This window comes from Chiloscyllium plagiosum, unplaced genomic scaffold (genome assembly GCF_037043375.1).
Source record: "Chiloscyllium plagiosum isolate Xiang-an unplaced genomic scaffold, Cpla_swu_hap1 HiC_scaffold_5, whole genome shotgun sequence".
Lineage (NCBI taxonomy): Eukaryota > Metazoa > Chordata > Chondrichthyes > Orectolobiformes > Hemiscylliidae > Chiloscyllium > Chiloscyllium plagiosum.
In genome coordinates this window covers 109,135,939-109,156,511 of record NW_028270143.1, presented here as the reverse complement: position 1 = coordinate 109,156,511, position 20,573 = coordinate 109,135,939, and the positions used below count along the sequence as shown (strand labels likewise).

General features: G+C 42.5%; 1 protein-coding gene across 3 annotated transcripts in view; it reads left to right on the top strand.

The window, feature by feature from the left end:
• Nucleotides 1–4,205: 4,205 nt before the first annotated feature.
• Nucleotides 4,206–20,573, top strand: part of dnajb6b (DnaJ heat shock protein family (Hsp40) member B6b) — a 151,995-nt gene continuing 135,627 nt past the window's right edge. The window contains exons 1-2 of one of the 3 annotated variants that reach the window (XM_043690700.2): nt 4,206–4,330; nt 16,921–16,988. The gene's annotated coding sequence lies outside the window, so the exon portion shown is untranslated. The remainder of the gene's footprint in view (nt 4,331–16,920; nt 16,989–20,573) is intronic. The other 2 variants (XM_043690701.2, XM_087987557.1) reach the window with 2 other exon arrangements.

Below are 20,573 nucleotides of genomic sequence, written 5' to 3'. Positions count from 1 at the left end.
GGCCTTCAGCTGTCCAATTCACTAAAATATTTTTCCTTGCACAAAAGGAGAGAATGGGAAATAGTTTCTTCCCGTGCACGTCCAGGGAGGGAAATTCTGAAAAGCCCAAGAATAGAGACACTGGATCCAATCTAATCTCCATACCCAAGATCTCTGTCAAGGCATTTGCTATTCTGTCCCAATACCTGTAGACCTTATAGCATATTCATAGACAATGTGTGAGAGTGCCAACTTCTATTTTGCATTTAGGACACAATGGGGATGCGCCGACCTTAAATTTTGTGAGTCGTTCAGGTGCTATATGAGCCATGTGGAGTATCTTTAATTGAATAGCTTGAGTTCTATTACAAATAGAAATCTTTCTGGCATTTTCCCAAATGTTCTTCCACATTTCTGAAGCGATTTCTAAACCCAATTCTTGGTTCCATGTTTTAAATAATTGTTCCACGTCTTTCGATACCTTATTATATAATGGGTGATAAAGGGTACTGACCGAGGGCGGCCCCATCGGCCATAATACTCTTCTCTCCATACCTGACTTGAAGGGATTGCCTATCAGTGTGGTCTTCTTCTGTATATAATCTTGTACTTGGAAATACTGATAAAGGCCCCTGTTAGGCAGTCCAAACTTCTGGTGCAACTGCTCAAAAGACATCATAACCTCCCCATTGAACAGGTCCCCCAAGCAAGAGATACCTCTGGACTTCCAAGTTTTAAATGTAGCATCCATCAGCCCTGGCTGAAATCACGATGCTCCCACTATAGGAGTATAAGGGAGGTTTTTTGCAGGTTACCCTCACCTTGTCACATTATCCTCCAGGCTTTAATTATATTTAATACAATAGGGTTTTTGCAATAGTCCACAACAGTTTTCATCTTATCCATAAATAAAAGATTGATGAGGGGACACTTTGCTTGGGAGGATCTCAATATCTAACCAAATTGATTGTGGGTCACAAGAGACCCAATCAGCTACATAAGATAATAAAGAGCTCAACTGATACCTCCTAAAGTCTGGAAAGTCCAGTCCTCCAAACCATCATCTCCCAGACCATCCATAACCTCATCACCTCAGGGGATCTCCCATCCACCGCCTCCAACCTCATAGTCCCACAACCCCGCACCGCCCGTTTCTACCTCCTGCCCAAAATTCACAAACCTGACTGCCCCGGCCGACCCATTGTCTCAGCCTGCTCCTGCCCCACCGAACTCATCTCTGCATACCTCGACACTGTCCTGTCCCCCTTAGTCCAAGAACTCCCCACCTACGTTCGGGACACCACCCACGCCCTCCACCTCCTCCATGATTTTTGCTTCCCCGGCCCCCAACGCCTTATCTTCACCATGGACATCCAGTCCCTGTATACCTCCATCCCCCATCACGAAGGACTCAAAGCCCTCCGCTTCTTCCTTTCCCGCTGTACCAATCAGTACCCTTCAACTGACACCCTCCTTCGACTGACTGAACTGGTCCTCACCCTGAAAAACTTCTCTTTCCAATCCTCCCACTTCCTCCAAACCAAAGGAGTAGCCATGGGCACCCGCATGGGCCCCAGCTATGCCTGCCTCTTCGTAGGATATGTGGAACAGTCCATCTTCCGCAGCTACTCTGGCACCACCCCCCACCTTTTCCTCCGCTACATCGATGACTGTATCGGTGCTGCCTCGTGCAGGTTGAACAGTTCATCCACTTTACCAACACCTTCCACCCCGACCTCAAATTCACCTGGACCATCTCAGACTCCTCCCTCCCCTTCCTAGACCTTTCTATTTCTATCTCGGGCGACCGAATCAACACGGACATTTACTATAAACCAACCGACTCCCACAGCTACCTAAACTACACCTGCTTCCACCCTGCCCCCTGTAAAAACGCCATCCCATATTCCCAATTCCTTCGTCTCTGTCGCATCTGCTCCCAGGAGGACCAGTTCCAATACCATACAACCCAGATGGCCTCCTTCTTCAAAGACTGCAATGTCCCCCCAGACGTGGTCGACGATGCCTCCACCGCATCTCCTCCACTTCCCGCTCCTCCGCCCTTCCCTTGACCCCCCCCCCCCAACTGCCACCAGGACAGAACCCCACTGGTGCTCATCTACCACCCCACCAACCTCCATATACAGCGTATCATCCGCCGTCATTTCCGCCACCTCCAAACGGACCCCACCACCAGGGATATATTTCCCTCCCCTCCCCTATCAGCGTTCTGAAAAGACCACTCCCTCCATGACTCCCTCATCAGGTCCACACCCCCCACCAACCCAACCTCCACTCCCGGCACCTTCCCCTGCAACCACAAGAAATGCAAAACTTGCGCCCACACCTCCCCACTTACTTCCCTCCAAGGCCCCAAGGGATACTTCCATATCCGCCACAAATTCACCTGCATCTCCACACACATCATCTATTGCATCTACTGCACCCGATGTGGCCTCCTCTATATTGGGAAGACAGGCCGCCTACTTGCGGAACGTTTCAGAGAAAACCTCTGGGACACTCGGACCAACCAACCCAACCACCCCGTGGCTCAACACTTCAACTCCCCCTCCCACTCCACGAAGGACATGCAGGTCCTTGGACTCCTCCATTGCCAGACCATAGCAACACAACGGTTGGAGGAAGAGCGCCTCATCTTCCGCCTAGGAACCCTCCAACCACAAGGGATGAACTCAGATTTCTCCAGTTTCCTCATTTCCCCTCCCTCCACCTTGTCGCAGTCAAATTCCTCGAACTCAGCACCGCCTTCCTAACCTGCAATCTTCTTCCTGACCTCTCCGCCCCCACCCCACTCTGGCCTATCACCCTCACCTTGACCTCCTTCCACCTATCGCATTTCCAACGCCCCTCCCCCAAGTCCCTCCTCCCTACCTTTTATCTTAGCCTGCTGGACACACTTTCCTCATTCCTGAAGAAGGGCTTATGCCCGAAACATCGATTCTCCTGTTCCTTGGATGCTGCCTGATCTGCAGCGCTTTTCCAGCAACACATTTGCAGCTCTGATCTCCAGCATCTGCAGTCCTCACTTTCTCCTCAAAATCCAGTCCTCGCCTTTCCAGTGGAAGCTGCAGCTTTTCTAATTTGATAAGGGGCTGTCTATGATTCCAGATAAAGGAACCAAGCCAGCCGTGGAGCTTAGTGGGTGGCACGGTGGTTAGTGGGCGGCACGGTGGCACAGTGGTTAGCACTGCTGCCTCACAGCGCCAGAGACCCGGGTTCAATTCCCGCCTCAGGCAACTGACTGTGTGGAGTTTGCACATTCTCCCCGTGTCTGCGTGAGTTTCCTCCGGGTGCTCCGGTTTCCTCCCACAGTCCAAAGATGTGCAGGTCAGGTGAATTGGCTATGCTAAATTGCCCGTAGTGTTAGGTAAGGGGTAGATGTAGGAGTATGGGTGGGTTGCGCTTCGGCAGGGCGGTGTGGATTTGTTGGGCCGAAGGGCCTGTTTCCACACTGTAAGTAATCTAATCTAATCTAATCTAATCTAATTTTACGCAACGCCAGTCTCGGCAACATCAGAGGGAGCATTCTCATAGGATATAGAAGACGAGATAGAATATTCATTTTAACTAGGGCTACTCTGCCTCACCAGGAAATTGGGAGATCTCCCTAGCGTTGAAGGTCCTGCCTTATTTGCGCTAATAGGTGCATAAAATTGGCTTTATACAGCTGACCAAATAATAGGGTGATAAAAATACCTAAGTATAGAAAACCTTCCAGTGACCACCAAAAGGGAAAGCAAGATCCGTCCGGTAAGTTGGATATACTGGCGAGACCAACCATGGCCTCAAATTCATAAAATTTATTTTATACCCTGAGAACATACTAAATAGATTGACCACTTGAATTACGCAGGGCATGGATATCGAATGATCACTGAAGAAGAGGACATCATTTGCATAGACAGTAATTTTATGTTTATCCGAACCAATCCTCGGAGACGCTATGTTAGGGTCGGTTCGTATAGCTTCCGCTAGTGGTTCGATTACTAGTGCGAATAATAATGGTGAGAGAGGACATCCCTGACGACAGCCCCTACCAACACTGAAGCTATCCCTACTTGTGTTATTTACGAGTAGGTCAGCTTCTTGTCACCACGTGATGCCTGGCCACTGGTTACTCGCCATTTTCCAGAAATTTCTGATGTGACATCACAGGACACCAGCTGCCGACGTCATAGTGACGTAATAACCGCTAGACGGAAGTGACGAAACGGCGTTTTTTTTCCTCCCCGTCTCATTCGGCGGCCGGTGGATGTTTCTAGACCAGGAGTTGGCGGTGAGGGGTAAGGCCGGGCTGCAGTTGACTGGAGCGGGCACACGGAGCCGGGAGGTGAGAAGGAAGGCGGCGGCGTGACCTCCCAACGCATAACCGGTTGCGGGGGTCGTCGACCCGCATTCATGGTGGACGAGGGCAAAGAGGCCGGTCTGAGGCGACAGAGGGGAAGGAACAAAGTTGGGGGGAGGAAGAGGGAGAAAACAAAATGGGGGAAGCGCCACCACTGTGTTTCGATTTATGTAAATGCAGCAAACGAAGGCCTGTCAGCAGTGGTGGAGTAAAGCTAATTTCATTTGAGGAATCGGGTTGTGAGGGAGACAGGGTACTGACAGATTTAAGACAGCTTTTATTCATCCCTAACCCCCCCCCCCCCCCTCTCTCCTGTGCGAATTCTCCCAACCCATTCCTCCCACGTCGTCACTTTTCCCCTACCCCCCCCCCGCTTTCTTCCCCCTGCCCCCCCCCCCTTTCTTCCCCCCTGCCCCCCCCCTCCGCTTTCTTCTCTTCCACCCCCCCCCCCCCCCCAATCATCATCCCCGTCGCCCGCTGCCCGTCGTTTGTAAACATCGCTCTGCTCCGGTCGCGGTAACCTGAAGATCTTTAGCCCCAAGCGATCTGAAATTTATTAGTGCGACAAAATCGGCCTCATTGGGAGAGCGACATGACCGTTCGGGACCACTCACTCTAATGTAGTAGACTTGGTGGTATTCCCATACTATGAATGCCGGCGGTATTCCAGCGTTTGCTGCTGTTTCGATACGTTTTATTTAAATTAGGTGTTTGCTACTGTCGAAACATTTCCTGGCTACCTTTGTGCTCGCTGCAGATCATCAAATAACTCTTCGCTGTTCGTTGCTCTTTCCTACTCCGAAATGCGAAATTTATCGAATGGAACTGATGGATTCTCTCTCCCTCCGTCGTGTCGAGATTTCATCAGGGACATCCTGTCCACTTTGATAATGCGTTAATTTTATGGTGTCGAGTGAGTGTGTTGCAGTTCCTGGCAGTTGGGCTAGGAAATGAGCTTTTAACAATAAATTTCCCATCCGAAGGTGTTTTGTAAGAGTCTCGGGCAACTTTTGACAAGGAATCATGAGTTATCAGGGCAGGTGACCAAAAGGTGAGATTTTATCGATCATCTTAGAGGGGGAAAAAGTAGGTGCTACAAATAAATTAGCATTTGGAGCTTCAGATTCTGGAACTTCATGATACTGAATAATTTGGAAATCATAGGTTTGCTTGAGAAGCTTTATTAATAGGAAGTCACAGATTGGCAGTGAAAATGTTAACTTATGCACTGAAACTTATTTTTTCTTGTAGATGATCAAATTATTCGACTTAAGTAGGGAACTTGCATGTGACCTGAATCATAAAATTCCCTACAGTGTGGAAATGGGCTATTCACCCCATCGAGTCCACACTGATGCTCCGGAGTGCATCCCGTCCAGACCCACCCCCTGTCCTATCCTTGTAAGATTGCATTTCCCATGGCCAATCTTCCTAACTTCTTCTATGGACTGTGGCAGGAAAATTGGCACACCTGGAGGAGACCTGAACAGACACAGGAAAGATGTCAAACTTCACAGTCATCTGAGGCTGGAATTGAACCTGGGTCCCTGGCACTGAGGCAGCAGTGCGAGCCACAGATGTGCAGCCCAATAAATTGTCACTCCCTCACTGGAAGAATTGTAGTTTATTCTAGATCTTAGAATTTCTTCCTTTTTTAATTTTTCTCAAGACTTCATGTTTTGAAGCAAAAGTTAATGGAATGTTGGCCTTTATTTAAGGGGTGGTGTATAAAAATTCTGCTAAAAGGTACAGGCCCCAAGTCAGACCACACTTGGAATACTGTGAGCAGTTTAGATTCCCTCATTTTATGAACTTGCATTGAAGGCAGTCTAGAGAAGATTCATTGGTCTGGTTCTGGGTGTGGAGGGGTAATATTTCAAAAGGTTGAGTCTGTATTCCTGGAGTTTGGAAGATTGATAAATGGTTTTGTTGAAACATACAAGATAAGGTAGTTGTGGAAAGGTTTTTCTTTCCTGATGGAGATTCCAAACCAAAGGGCCTAATGTCAGAATAAGGGATCATACACTAGCACAGAAACTCCTCTTCTGTCTTGAGGGTAGTGAATCTGTGGAGCTCTTTATTGCAGAGGGCTGTAGAGACTGGGCCATTAAGTATATTCAAGTGAATTTTTAAAGGAATCCAGTAAAAGAATAGAGGGGTGTGGGGGAAATGCAGGAAAGTGGACTTGAGGGTTATCTGGTCAGGTGTGGAGGGGTAATATTTCAAAAGGTTGAGCCTGTATTCCTGGAGTTTGGAAGATTGATAAATGGTTTTGTTGAAACATACAAGATAAGGTAGTTGTGGACCTTTCTCTGGTTCCCTTTATTCCCCTACTGATTCTGAACCTGGAACTCTGTCCCCACAGCTCTCTGTGGTAAGGAGTGCCAAAGACACCCAGCCCTCATTTCAGTCTTAAATGTTGACCACAAAAAGTCATCAATTTATACTATCAAGCCCCTTAAGAATCTTTTATTTCAACAAGACCACCTCATTCTTTTAATCTCTTGTGAGTAGAGCCCCAACCTGTAGCTTTTGCTCAGAAGACAGTGTCTTCATACTGAGGGTCAATCTTGTGAATCCTTTCTCAACTGTCTCCAATGAAATGATACCTTTCTTAAATAAAGGGATCAAAACTTCTCCAGTACTCCAGATGTACTCCCCACACCTTGCACAGAAGCTGTAACACTACCCCCTGCATCTGATCCGTTTGAAATAAAGGCCAACTTCCATTGCCATTTCCGATTCCCTTTCTTTCTTTCTTTTGTGCATAAATACCCCCCCCGAGCGTTTTCCCACATTGTACTCCATCTTTCTGAAAACTTTGTATCCCTCCATGTGCTGCATCTGAAAGGCTAAGAGCATTGTGGAAGACCCTGCACACCCCTCACCAAACTCTATTCTCTCCTGCCATCTGGCAAAAGATACTGGAGCATTTGGTTTGTCATGGCCAGATTGTGCAACAGTTTCTTCCCCCAAGCCTGGATTAGTAGTGCTGGAAGAGAATAGCAGTTCAGGCAGCATCCAAGGAGCTTCGACGTTTCGGGCAAAAGCCCTTCATCAGGAATAAAGGCAATGAGCCTGAAGCATGGAGAGATAAGCTAGAGGAGGGTGGGGGTGGGGAGACAGTAGCATAGAGTACAATAGGTGAGTGGTGGAGGGGATGAAGGTGATAGGTCAGGGAGGAGAGGGTGGAGTGGATAGGTGGAAAAGGAGATAGGCAGGTAGGACAAGGCCAGACAAGTCATGGGGACAGAGCTGAGCTGGAAGTTTGGAACTAGGGTGAGATGGGGGGGGGAAGGGGAAATGTGGAACCTGTTGAAGTCCACATTGATGCCCTGGGGTTGAAGTGTTCCGAGGCAGAAGATGAAGCATTCTTCCTCCAGTTGTCTGGTGGTGAGGGAGCGGCGGTGGAGGCCCAGGACCCATGTCCTCGGCAGAGGGGGAGTTGAAGTGTTGGGCCACGGGGCGGTGTGGTTGATTGGTGCAGGTGTCCCGGAGATGTTCCCTAAAGCTCTCTGTTAGGAGGCGCCCAGTCTCCCCAATGTAGAGGAGACCGCATCGGGAGCAACGGATACAATAAATGATATTAGTGGATGTGCAAGTAAAACTTTGATGGATGTGGAAGGCTCCTTTAGGGCCTTGGATAGAGGTGAGGGAGGAGGTGTGGGCGCAAGTTTTACAGTTCCTGCGGTGGTAGGGGAAAGTGCTAGGACACTGTGTGATTGGACTTTTGTTTTCATCTGAAATTTTTTGCACGACTTTGAATTCCTGTTAGAACAATGTCTAATTATCACTTTTTAATTAGACTGTAGTTTGCATATTTTGCACTTCTATGCAGTTTATGAAGCCTTTTGTATGAATGTGCTGTCCAAGTCGCACCTCGTTCCTCGAGGAATGCTCTCATTTTTTACTGTATCATTTGTATATGGTAGAAAAGACTAAAAATCTATTCTGCTAGGACTGCAACAGTTTAGAGTACTGATTCATGTGGAGCCCAACTGGTCACAGGTTGCCAACTTGAAAAAGAATCCCTTGTCCCCACTCAACCACCAGTAGTAAATTAGAACTGAATGTGATATTGTTAAGCACTAACCGAATCCTGTACACTTACAATTGGTAAGTTTTATCTTGTAGATTCTTCTACATAAACAACCCATTTTCTCTAGATACTGCTTTATGGCATAGCTTGTGAATCTATAGGGGACTGTGTACTTGTATATGCAATCTTATTTGTGAATAAATATAAATGTTGAATAGTGTAATAATATGAAATATTCTTCATTCTCCATGTACTGAAACATTATTTGCTTGTCGCAAGTCCAGTACCAGCGCTTCTAGATTTGTCTAGTGTGCTTTACCAATATTGACAGTCTTCACAATATATTGGCATCTTCTGCAATTTCTCCAAACACCCATATCTAGATCATTTCAGAACATTAAGAACAAGTGAAAAATTTTCAAGAGGAGCATCTTATCTACCACCAGATGCAAGTAGACTTTTAATTCCACTTTTGCAGCACCACTGTCCCCATTCTCTTTTCCACAGTCGGAGACGAGAATGTGACATTCTCCAAACCACAGAATTTGAATCTCCTGCTTTTGAGTGTCTCAGGAGTTTTTGTTATAAACTTTTAAATTAATTAACCATGTTCCCTTACACAAATCCAAGTGGTTAGTAAATGGGCTACGGAATTAAAATATCGTCTGAAGGGTTAATGTTGAAAGATGATAAAATACTTGCAGCTAAGTACATCAACAGAACAAAACTCCCTTGCATCAGTTTTCAAGCTTCAATTTCTGTCTCAAGGTATGCAATTTTTTCTTGTTCAACACATTATACATGGAGTAGGTATGACCCTGAAGCATTTGTTACCTTAAATAAAATGCAAAAGCTGAGTAACTTATCTTGCGAAGAAATTTCTATTATTCACTGCTGCAGTAGCTGATCAACTGTGTTCTTGGTTTTATCTCTGATTTATGCAAAATAACTGGCGGAATAGGGTGATGAGTATGGTGAGGCCTATCTTGATGCAATCATCCTGTTTTATTTTTCATGCTTTTCACCAGTGGCCATTGAAGATCATAATCACGCACCCAGCCTTGTTAACATCAAAACCTGCCACCGTAATATTCAGCCACTGATCTTGCCAAACAAGATTGATGTTGGGGAACGTTGATCAAGAAATCAGTGAACACCTGACTGATTCAACTTGTTGCATGTTCAAAAAATCTCCGTGGTGAAAACTGGGCACTAGTATCTTGTGACACTCCATGAACACTGGCTGCATGCACCATGTTTACAGATAGTGTCGTCCAAAGTGCCAGCCTCTAAGAATCCACATGACACATATCTGATTCACTTTCAAGTCACTTTGTCACGCACCCAGCTCATGGGCGAGATGAGGCTGCATCTCTGGGTCTTTGCTTCCTGTCGTAGTACTCGGTAATATCAAAGGTTGGGTGACAGTGAGCGGAGATGTTGCAGGAAATAATGAGAATATTAGAGCCAGAGTCTTGGTGAGAGGTGTGTAGAGCAAGCCGTCTTTGCAGATGGCTGAAACTGTTTTAGCCCAGGTGGCATCTAATCTCCTCCACCTCCATTTCAAAATGATCCTTCCATACCTGGGGTCAGAATAGCCAATCTTGTCCAGGCTGCCTCCAGTGCAGGGGCACCTTTCCTCAGGGGCTTGAAACTCTTATTATTCAGCTGTGATCTGACTGGTCTTTCTTAACTTTCGTAAAACCTTTTTGCTTTTGGGGGAAAAATGGCCAACCTTCCTTGGCACTTGAGTGGAATTTGGAGTTGCATTGTCAGTTCCTTCCTTCATAGTATTAATTGGCTTTGCATAAAGCCAATGCAAAAAAGACTCTCTGAAATAAAATAATGTTATGGTGCTGCTCCTTTAACAAGGTAATGTTGACATTTTTTGAGGTGGTAAAAGATAAACTCCAAGAAGTTAAAGAGTTTTAGGGCCAATTTGATTATAGCTTAACAGGTACTGCCTCAGGAAAAAGGCTTGCAAGTTTTTAAACAACTTGTGCAATAAAAGGGGAGTGGCTAGTTCTCCACTCACTTGCTCTAGTTTGGTTTGGCCTGGTTTTTCTCTAAAAGCAGTCAAGACAGTAGTGTTCTGATGCTGCTTGACCCAAAGAAGCAGGTCTATGCTGGTACTCTAACATCTCTTCTGTAAGACCCTGTGTTTTAATTTTCTCTTTTGTGCTAAGGGATGTTGATGGGAATTGTTGCAAGTATTTTGAACAGCATAGTTAAGTTGGGATAATCTGGGTTTTGGGACAGGTTGTTATTCTGTATTCTATTCTCTTCTGTTGCTGTTTCATTTGCTAATATTGTAAGTAAATCCTGTTTTGTTTAAAAATAAGTGGTTTGACCAGCAGTGCATCTCCTGGAATATCCACTATACTTTCTTAAAACAACTGCCAAAGTTAGGGTCTGCGCTAATGTCTTAATGTTTTGAGGGGGCCTAGCCTGGTCCACAACGCTGTCCTGATAATTGAAATCACCTTCACATAAAATGGAAGAGTGAAAGAACTTTTGAATAATGACTGACCTTGTGATTGTATCAGGCAGCTAAAGCTTGCTTTTGCGTGCCAGTGTGACAACAAAAAAGTCAGTGTTTTCTTCCATTTGTGTATCAAAATGGCATTTTGAATTCAAGGGGTCTAAGGGAACAAGCTAACCAAAAGAGCTTAAAAGGAGTTGGTGGAAGTTTCGACATTTAAGGTGCATTTTTTTTGTGAATAATGTCGAAGTGGCTGGTCTCATACCATTCTTTTAGCAAATGAAGTTGTACAAATGCTAGTAATAGGAAATAGTGTTTAAAATTGTCCCATTGGTTTTGATATTCAGATGAACTAAGTTAATGTTTCCAAAAGATTGAAAGGTGTGGTAATGATTTTTAAGGTTCAGTTTGTGTATGGAGCTGCAAATAGTTGGGAATAGCGACCAATGAATTGTATCACTTGTTTTGAACAAACTGGCTTCAATATCATTTGCTGTTTTAACTGGGATGTGGCTGCTTTCCAAACCATAACTCCTAAGGAATGAAACAGGATACTGAGTCTGTGTTGAATGCATCTATAAAAAGAAATACTGTGCAGAATAAATTCAGAATGGTGCACTTGGTCCGAACCTGTCCATCCTTTCATTCAGTTGATTTTTGGCATCATTTAAGCATATTGTAAACCTAAGATTGAAACCATACTTTGACTTGGGTAAAATTTAGGGCCCTGCATCTGAGATGGTCAGTATTTGGGGTGAGGTAAAAAATTGTTCTGATTCGGGATAGTCAACGTGGCTTTGTGCGTGGGAAATCATGTCTCTCAAACTTGAGTTTTTTGATGAAGTAACAAAGAAGATTGAGGGCAGAGCAGTAGATGTGATCTATATGGACTTCAGTAAGGTGTTCGACAAGGTTCCCCATGGGAGAATGATTAGCAAGATTAGATTTCATGGAATACAGGGAGAACTAGCCATTTGGATACAGAACTGGCTTAAAGGTAGAAGACAGAGGGTGGGGTGGAGGATTGTTTTTCAGACTGGAGGCCTGTGACCAGTGGAGTGCCACAAGGATCGCTGCTGGGCCCTCTACTTTTTGTCATTTACATAAATGATTTGGCTGCGAGCATAAGAGGTACAGTTAGTAAGTTTGCAGATTATACCAAAATTGGAGGTGTAGTGGACAGCGAAGAGGGTTACCTCAGATTGCAACAGGATCTTGACCAGATGGGCCAATGGGCTGAGGAGTGGCAGATGGAGTTTAATTCAGATAAATGTGAGGTGCTGCATTTTGGAAAGCAAATCTCAGCAGGACTTATACACTTAATGGTAAGGTCCTAGGGAGTGTTGCTGAACAAAGAGACCCTGGAGTGCAGGTTCATACTTCTTGAAAGTGGAGTCGCAGGTCGATAGGATAGTGAAGAAGGTGTTTGGTATGCTTTCCTTTATTGGTCAGAGTATTGAGTACAGGAGTTGGGAGGTCATGTTGTGGCTGTACAGGATATTGGTTAGGCCACTGTTGGAATATTGTGTGCTATTCTGGTCTCCTTCCTATCGGAAAGATGTTGTGAAACTTGAAAGGGTTCAGAAAAGATTTACAAGGATGTTGCCAGGGTTGGAGGATCTGAGCTATGGGGAGAGGCTGAAAAGGCTGGGGCTGCTTTCCCTGGAGCGTCGGAGGCTGAGGGGTTACCTTAGAGGTTTACAAAATTGAGGGGCATGGATGGAATAAATAGGCAAAATCTTTTCCCTGGGGTTGGAGAGTCCAGAACTAGAGGGCATAGGTTTAGGGTAGAAAGATATAAAAGAGACCTTAGGGGCAACTTTTTCTTGCAGAGGGTGGTACATGTATGGAATTAGCTGCTAGAGGATGTGGTGGAGGCTGTTACAGTTGCAACACTTGAGGCATTTGGATGGGTATATGAATAAGTAGAGTTTGGAGGGATATGGGCCGGGTGCTGGCAGGTGGAACTAGATTGGGTTGGGATATCTGGTCGGCATGGGCAGGTTTGCCCGAAGGGTCTGTTCCCATGCTGTATATCCCTATGACTCTATTTAAGTTTCTGTGATATTTCTTAATTTATCATGTTCAAGTTTAGTTTCATACTTCAAAAATGTGAGCCACTTAAAATTTTTGCATCAGAATGATTTAAAATTGGAGCCTTTTGCCTTTGAGATGCAGGAGCAGGAAATTTAATCTTCAAGTTTTGTAACCAAATGTTTGGGAGCCAGCTATCTGATAATGAGTTTTTTTTCTTTGAATTTGATTGAATTTGGTCTTCAAATATTTCTTCCTTCAATGTCCTTGTGGACTTGTCTGGTTTTCTTTCTGTGAAACCAATGGTATTCTGATTGTTATTCGGGCACAATAGTTTCTATTTTCTTTTCCCTTCTACCACTGCCACGTCACCAATAGCTTAGCTCAGGCTTTAATATATTAGTTGAGATCAAGTTGGAGCACCAAACAAGGTAAATCTGAAACCTTGTGATTTGATATAGCATTAAATCTCAGGCAATCTATTTACACTATCATTAGGAAGTTCTGACAAATTGTCTCATTCATGCATTTTAATAATTGATTTTGCAACTTAAAATTCATTTACCTCCATTGTTTCAGTGGAATGTCTTCGTTAAGTTTACTAGAAATCTGGGCTGATGCAATTGGTAAACATTTTCCCCAATCAAATTTCATTGTTTTATAGTTTCATTTTGTTTGAGTCAACTGGAATTTTTTTTTACCCAAAGTACAAATGGTTTGTCTGGTACTAGTGTTCATGCTTAAATAAAATATCTTGTCATCCTGGATTAACTTTAGCAGCAAAACTTCCTTTCCCCTTTCCTTTCTGCTTATTTAGGTTTGCCTTAAATACTTCTGTCACTTATTTCAACAACTCGACCACTTTTGCTTTAAGTTTCTTCTGAGTTCTCTTGGATTTATTGATCATCTCAAAGGCTTCCAGTGTGCTTGTTTATGTGGATGTATTCTGTCAGAACGTTCATAATTTTAAAGATACCTATTAGGATATCTTCACTTTGCATTCAGCAAGAAAGCAACCCAACCTGTTCAATATTTGATTGCTGGAATCTTGTAGTTTTGGCATGATCTTCATAAATAATTTTTACACTTTTTCTTTACCTTTATACTCTTTTAATATGTTTGTAATAACTGCACAATACATTTACCCAGTGTTTCATTCTAGTAGGTACAGAACTAATGGGAACTGCTAGCAAATGCTTTTTCAAAATTCTAGTTGCAAAATTGGGGTTACATTTGTTTCAATCTCATTTTGTTTTAATCTAAATGCAAATGAAATAACATTAGTCAGTTGCACAACCTGTGGGACCTTGGTATGTTACAAACATCAAGATTAATATTTCATTCTGTGCTAAAGGTCACGTCCTCAGATTTGTATTGTGCCATTGACTTGTGATGAATTTACTTTTCCTAACCCTAATTTATTGGCACAATGCAAGTCTGGAAGACCTTGCTGACAAAATAATGCAGCATTTCGGTTTTAAATCTGTAAACTATCAAGTTTGACATTTGAAAGATGTGTAGAGAATGTTCTCCATATTTCAGATTGATTGCAAATTAGTAATCAGTCTGTGAACAAGGATGTTGCAGAAGAGCATTGAGTTTCTGGCTCTTAAAAATAAATAGAAACCACATATACAATGTGTACAACCTGTTGCAAAGCAGTTTGTTTCTATTCAGTAAAATTTGTATTTGTACTTGAACTCTCCACTCCATGCCTTCATTATTTTATTTACCGCAGATGCCGGTCATGAAAACCACACCCCTCATCTACAGAATTCCAAGATTTATACTCTCAAGGAAAGCTTTCTTTGAATACTAAAATGGCTAACCCCTTATCCTGAGATCAAGCACTAGTTCCCCACATTTTGATGTACAAAGGGATCTGGATGTCATTGTCCATCAGTCAAGGGATTCCCGATGAAGGGTTTCTGCCCGAAATGTTGATTTCTCCTGCTCCTCAGATGCTGCCTGACCTTCTGTGCTTTTCCAGCACCACACTCTTGACAGTCAATGATAGACAGGCAGGTGCAACATGTAATTTGGATGGTAAATGGTACATCAGCCTTCAGTGCAAAAAGTATTGAGTTCAGAAGTAATGTCTTCCTGTAGTTATACAGTGCCTTAGTGAGACCACACCTGAAATTTTGCTTTCAGTTTTGGTCTCTATGTAAGAAAGTATATGCTTGCCATAGTTGAAATACAGCAGAGGTTCTGGGGATAGCAGGGCAATTGTGTGAGGACAGATTGATTTGACTATTCATCTAGTATTTAAGGATGAAAGGGAATCTGTTTGAAACATGTCTTCCCTGTTCTGGATTAGTGGTGCTGGAAGAGCACAGCAGTTCAGGCAGCATCCAAGGGGCTTCAAAATTGACGTTTCGGGCAAAAGCCCTTCATTTTACCTCGTATGTCTTCCCTGTTACCCACTGAACTTGTTTGCTAGGTTGTTGTCAGGATTGGAAAACTACCAGTGTAATACTTTTAATTTTTAAAAAACAAAAAACTGATTAAGACAGTAAGACCTTAATCTTAATGTCTGTTCTGTCTGAAATACACTCAAGCAGAATTAGCATGGCTTCACAATGGGGAAATAATGCCTGACGAATTTGGTAGAATTCTTTGAGGGAGTAATGAGCAGGATTGATAGTACAGTGGGTATAATATGCTTGGACTTTTGTAAGGTATTTAGTAAAGTACCAAGCATTAGGCTACATAATAAGAGCCCATGGTGTTGGAGATGGATGTTAGCCTGCATAGAGGATTGCTTAGCCAATTGACATTTGGGATAAAGGAGGTGTATTTCCAGGATTGCAACCTGTTGCCAGTGAAGTGCCAAAGGTATTTGCAACTTATTAATGACTTTGAGGACAGTGAATGTACTGTATCCATACTTATGGATGATTCAACCACACAAGTGAGAAAGCGAGTGGTGAAGATGACAGTCTACAGGGATATGCACAGTTTGAGCAAAAACCTTGCAGATGGCATATAACGTAGGAAAATGTGCAGTGGAGCACTTTGGCAGGAAGGACATCAGAGTTGAATAGTTGAAATAGTGAAATATTTTAGAAAGTTGAAGCAGTGGACTTGGGAGACCTTGTGCATAAATGTCAAACCTCGTATAAAGTTCAGGTAGTAGGGAAGACTATTGGAACATTGACCTTTATTTCAAAGGAAATGGAATATGTGAATAAGAACATCTTATGAGAGGCTACCTTAGGAGAGGCTAGACTTGTACTCATTGGAGTTCAGAAATGAGGTAACCTCATTGAAACATACAAGCTTCTGAGGTGACTTGATGGGGTAGATTCGTACCTAGTCATGACTCCAAATCCACAGTGATGTGATTGCTACTGCAGAGTGTAGTTGAATCAATTAGGAATGGACAATAAATTCTGACCTCAATGGTGATGTGTGCATCAGTTGAAAAATAATTGAAGTAACTACTTTATTTTTCCTTTCAGTCCCTTACGTCTATGATGTACAAATCTCTGAACTCTTTTTGATCAAGCTTTGATTTCACCTTGCGTTACATAGCATCTGTTTCTTTTATTTTGAAAAGAGGTTTTATATTTTTAGATTAAAATATTTTCATAAGTAATTTACATATCAGTAATAAACCAGTCTGGCTGACTTTTTCTGCCATTGTCTGTGGTTTTTAAATGACTAGTACAAGTGAAATCGTGAGCCCATGGGAAAACAAAGTTCCAAGGATCTCATTGAACTATAGAATTCAGTATTTGAAAGAACCATGTATGGATCTATACTAAGCCTGGTTTAAGAATCTAGATGCTGTGTAGCTCAATGCAAAAAAAAACCTCTGTAAATATGTAATTTTGTTCTGATCCATTTCTGATGGACTCTTTCAGTGCAGCTTTCTTTAAATGTTTCTTTTGCACTGTATGTGCCAATTCTAAATGTATGGCGAAGTTACACCTAGGTTTGAAGAACAGCATTATTGCTAAATTTTTAATGTGAACTTAATTTGAATAACTTTTTATCTTCTTTGTAATGCTCCAGGTTGCTTTACAGTGGGCTTGAGCCTAAGAAAAATACACTGGAAAGTTGATTGAGCATCTGGTTCAGAGGTAGGTTTTTAGAAAATAATATGGATCTGAAAAGAGTGCCCATTCAATACTACTGGGGCCAGTTCTACCAATTCTCCCTTGTACTTGAAAATACTCTATCTCTAATTTTCCTTCCAATCCAAATTACTTGAGCATGTGATTATGACTTGATTTATGCAAGTGATTATAGAAACCATCTACTGTACTATAATTGGCATTTATGGTTTTATTCAAATGCCATCCTTCACTGTCCTTCACTTGCACTCAAACAGTCTGCTTCCTGGCCCATCTTTTGTTTCCTCTCCCTCTTCATGATCACTGGTCTTGATTCCCACTCCTTAATATCTCCAATTTGACATTGTTCAAATGTCTTTTATAGCGGCCTCATTTCTCTCTAATCTCTAGCAGCTCTCCAATTATCCATGGAAATTGCCTTTGCTTTTTTGTGTGTATTCCTTTGTCCTAATGTTTGTAGTTGTGCTTTTGCCATGTAGACTTTTGTTTTTAAAGCAAACCAGTAATTTAAAAATCTGGATTGTCCTGGTCTGCATTTTCTAACATGAGGGTTAGCAGCTCATTATTGACCAAAGAGCTTTTTGTGGGGGAATAAAAGTCTGAAAAATCTATTGATACGTGAGACAGAAGTTTGATATTTCTACGTCATAAATAAAGTGTATGTACTGAATTTAGATATTAATAGAAGAATGTCAAAGTTGACCTAATTTGAGTATTGCTTAATGAAATATGCTGTGTTGAAACACTTCATCCTACATTCACCTGGATGGATGCAAGGTTGCCATGTTTTACAATTTCTACTGTACTAGAAAGGATGCAGATTGGCAAGTTGACTACCAAATGTATTGCCATGTTGATGTATTAGACATCTATTTCATCCAGTGCAGGAAGGGTGCAGTGTCTGGACATGGTTTTTTTCCTATTAAAAATAGCCTTTGCGTTTGAAATGCTCTGAGTTTAAGTGACCAGGTTGAGTGTGGCATCCTCTCTTTATTTACCTCACATCTCCAAAGTGAGACCTTGTCAAATCCATATAATCTGCATCAACTGCACTAACTTCATTTACACATTTGGTCGTTTCTTTGAAAGATTCAATCAAATTTAAGTATGAGCTCCTTCTAGCAAAGCTGTGCTGACCATCCTTGATCAGACCTTGCTCTCATTTTTTTTTCATGCACCTCTTTCTTTTAATTGTTCTGAGTTTCCCTCTTGCTCTTTCTATACTGAGGCTGCCCCGCCCCCCCCACCACTGATTTGCATCTTTCGTAGCTGTATTACACCTCCATTCCTTATCTAGTCCTGAATATTCTTAGACATCCAGAGTTTCTAGCTTTTGCTCCTCTATATTTCACCCTAATGGGAGCATGCTGGACCTGTACTCTCCACAATTCCTGTTTGAATGCCTCCCACCATTCTGCTGTAGGCCTACCGTCAAGTAGCTGTTTCAGTCTACTTTGGCTAGATCCTGCCTTGGATTAATAAAATCTACCTTCTCCCAGTCCAGAACATTTTTTAAACTATCTTTTTCCATAGCAAGTTTAAAACCTATATCATGGTCAGTATCATGAAAATGCTCTAAAATCACTCACTAAACACTCCTGATCAGCCATAATGACTTGTCTTCATTGGTGTCTGTATGTTAACAAAGTACCTGGCTCATTTTAATGTAGTTCCTATTTAAATTGATTGGGCTTTGCTGTTGAAAGCCTAGAATCTTTCATAACTTGAAGCTCCTTTATGGTACTTTGCAGAAAAATATTTAAATTTAAACCAAAGATTTACTTTCTTGCTTTCAGCAGACTTATTTGTACATATTTGCAGAAAAACTGTCCATTTGAATAATGCATGTGCAAACAATAAGTGCATCTTTGGGTTTGGAAGATGCTTTTAAAAGATGCCTGGCAATATGCTGCTTGCTGTACATCATACAGTTCACACTGTCACTGCAACATTGATGGTCAGTGGGTCTTGGTCTTGGATTGTGTTTTTGAGTGTTGGAGCTAAGCTCATCTTGGCAAATGAATATTCTATCACAGTCCTAACTTAGCCTTTTAGGGAGTTAGCATTTTTAGCAGAGTTGAGCTTCCAGCTAGTTCTGGTAGCTGAAATATCTTTGGCTGGCAGTTCATTTACTTGTCGGTTAATATCCAGGATGTTTGTTCAGGGGGGTTCAGTGATTGATTAGATGTCATTTCTTGACTTTGGTTTGGCATAATGTTGCTTACCACTTAGCTGAAGCCTAGTTGATCTGGTCAATGGATGTTGATTGCTTCAGTATCTGAGGAGTCACAAATTGTCCAATAATTGACCATCCCACTGATCTTATGCAGGGAAGGCCATTGAAGCTCCTAAAGATGGTGGACACAGGGCATTACCCTAAGGAATTCTTGGAGCGATGTCCTAAGTATGAAATGATTGACCTTCTAATAACTTTTTTTTTCTTCAGTGCTGTGTATGCACCTCTAATTTGGAGAGTTTTTACTGATTCCCATTGACTCTCGCTCTGGCTTTGCTTGGGCTCCTTGATTTCATTTTCTCTCAAATGCTATCGTCAAGAGTAGCCTTTCTACCTCCCCTCTAGAATTCAGCTCTCTACTTCATATTTGACTGAAGCCTGTAAATGAGCTGAGTGGTCCTGGTGGGACAGAGACTACGCTTCAATGAGCAGGTTATTGCTGACCCAAAGTCAGTTAAAAGGATAGTTGACAACCCCTTCCACCACTTTACTGATTGAGAGTAGGCAGATGGAGTTGTAAATGGCTGGATTTATTGTGTTTTCTAATGACATGGCATACCTGGCTGGTTTGCCATATTGGTCAGGTGCTATTGTAGCTTAACTGGAGCAATTTGGGTAGGTAAACAGTGAATTCTGGAGTGTCTTTCATACTACTGCTTGAATGTTGTCAGTTCCCATAGCTGAGATGATACATTCGCATGCTACTCCTGATGATGATTACAAATACTTCAGCCTTGTCTTTTGCACTGAAAGGCTAATCAGGAATGGAATATTTGTGAAGTCTAATCTTGTTTGATTGTCCACTGCCATTCATTGCTGGATTGCTGATTAATTAGTTGTGGGGCTATTTAACTCTGGAGAAAACTTCCACTATTTGGCATGGAAGTAGTCCTAAATTGTAACTTCAGTTTGATTTCTCATTCTTAGATATGTTGGACACTGTTCATTGGTATACTAATGAATACTATCTTTGAGAGCATAGAGGCAGTGATGCAGTAGACTTGATTATAGTGAATTTTTTTATTGCAAGTTTAAACCTAACTCACTTCCTCTGCACTGAAAACTAGAATCCAAATTTGAATTCGGCATGATGTTTCACCATAGTCTTGTGGTGTATTGTGGAGGTACACCAAATCCTCCTCCTCTGCAGTTGGGGATTGGAGTACAAGAGGGTAACAGCTGACTTCCTGCAGATAACAAAATGTGTGGGAAATCATGTCTCTCAAACTTGAGTTTTTTTTTGAAGAAGCAACAAAGAAGATTGAGGGCAGATCAGTAGATGTGATCTATATGGACTTCAGTAAGGCATTTGACAAGGTTCCCCATGGGAGACTGATTAGTAAGGTTAGATCTCA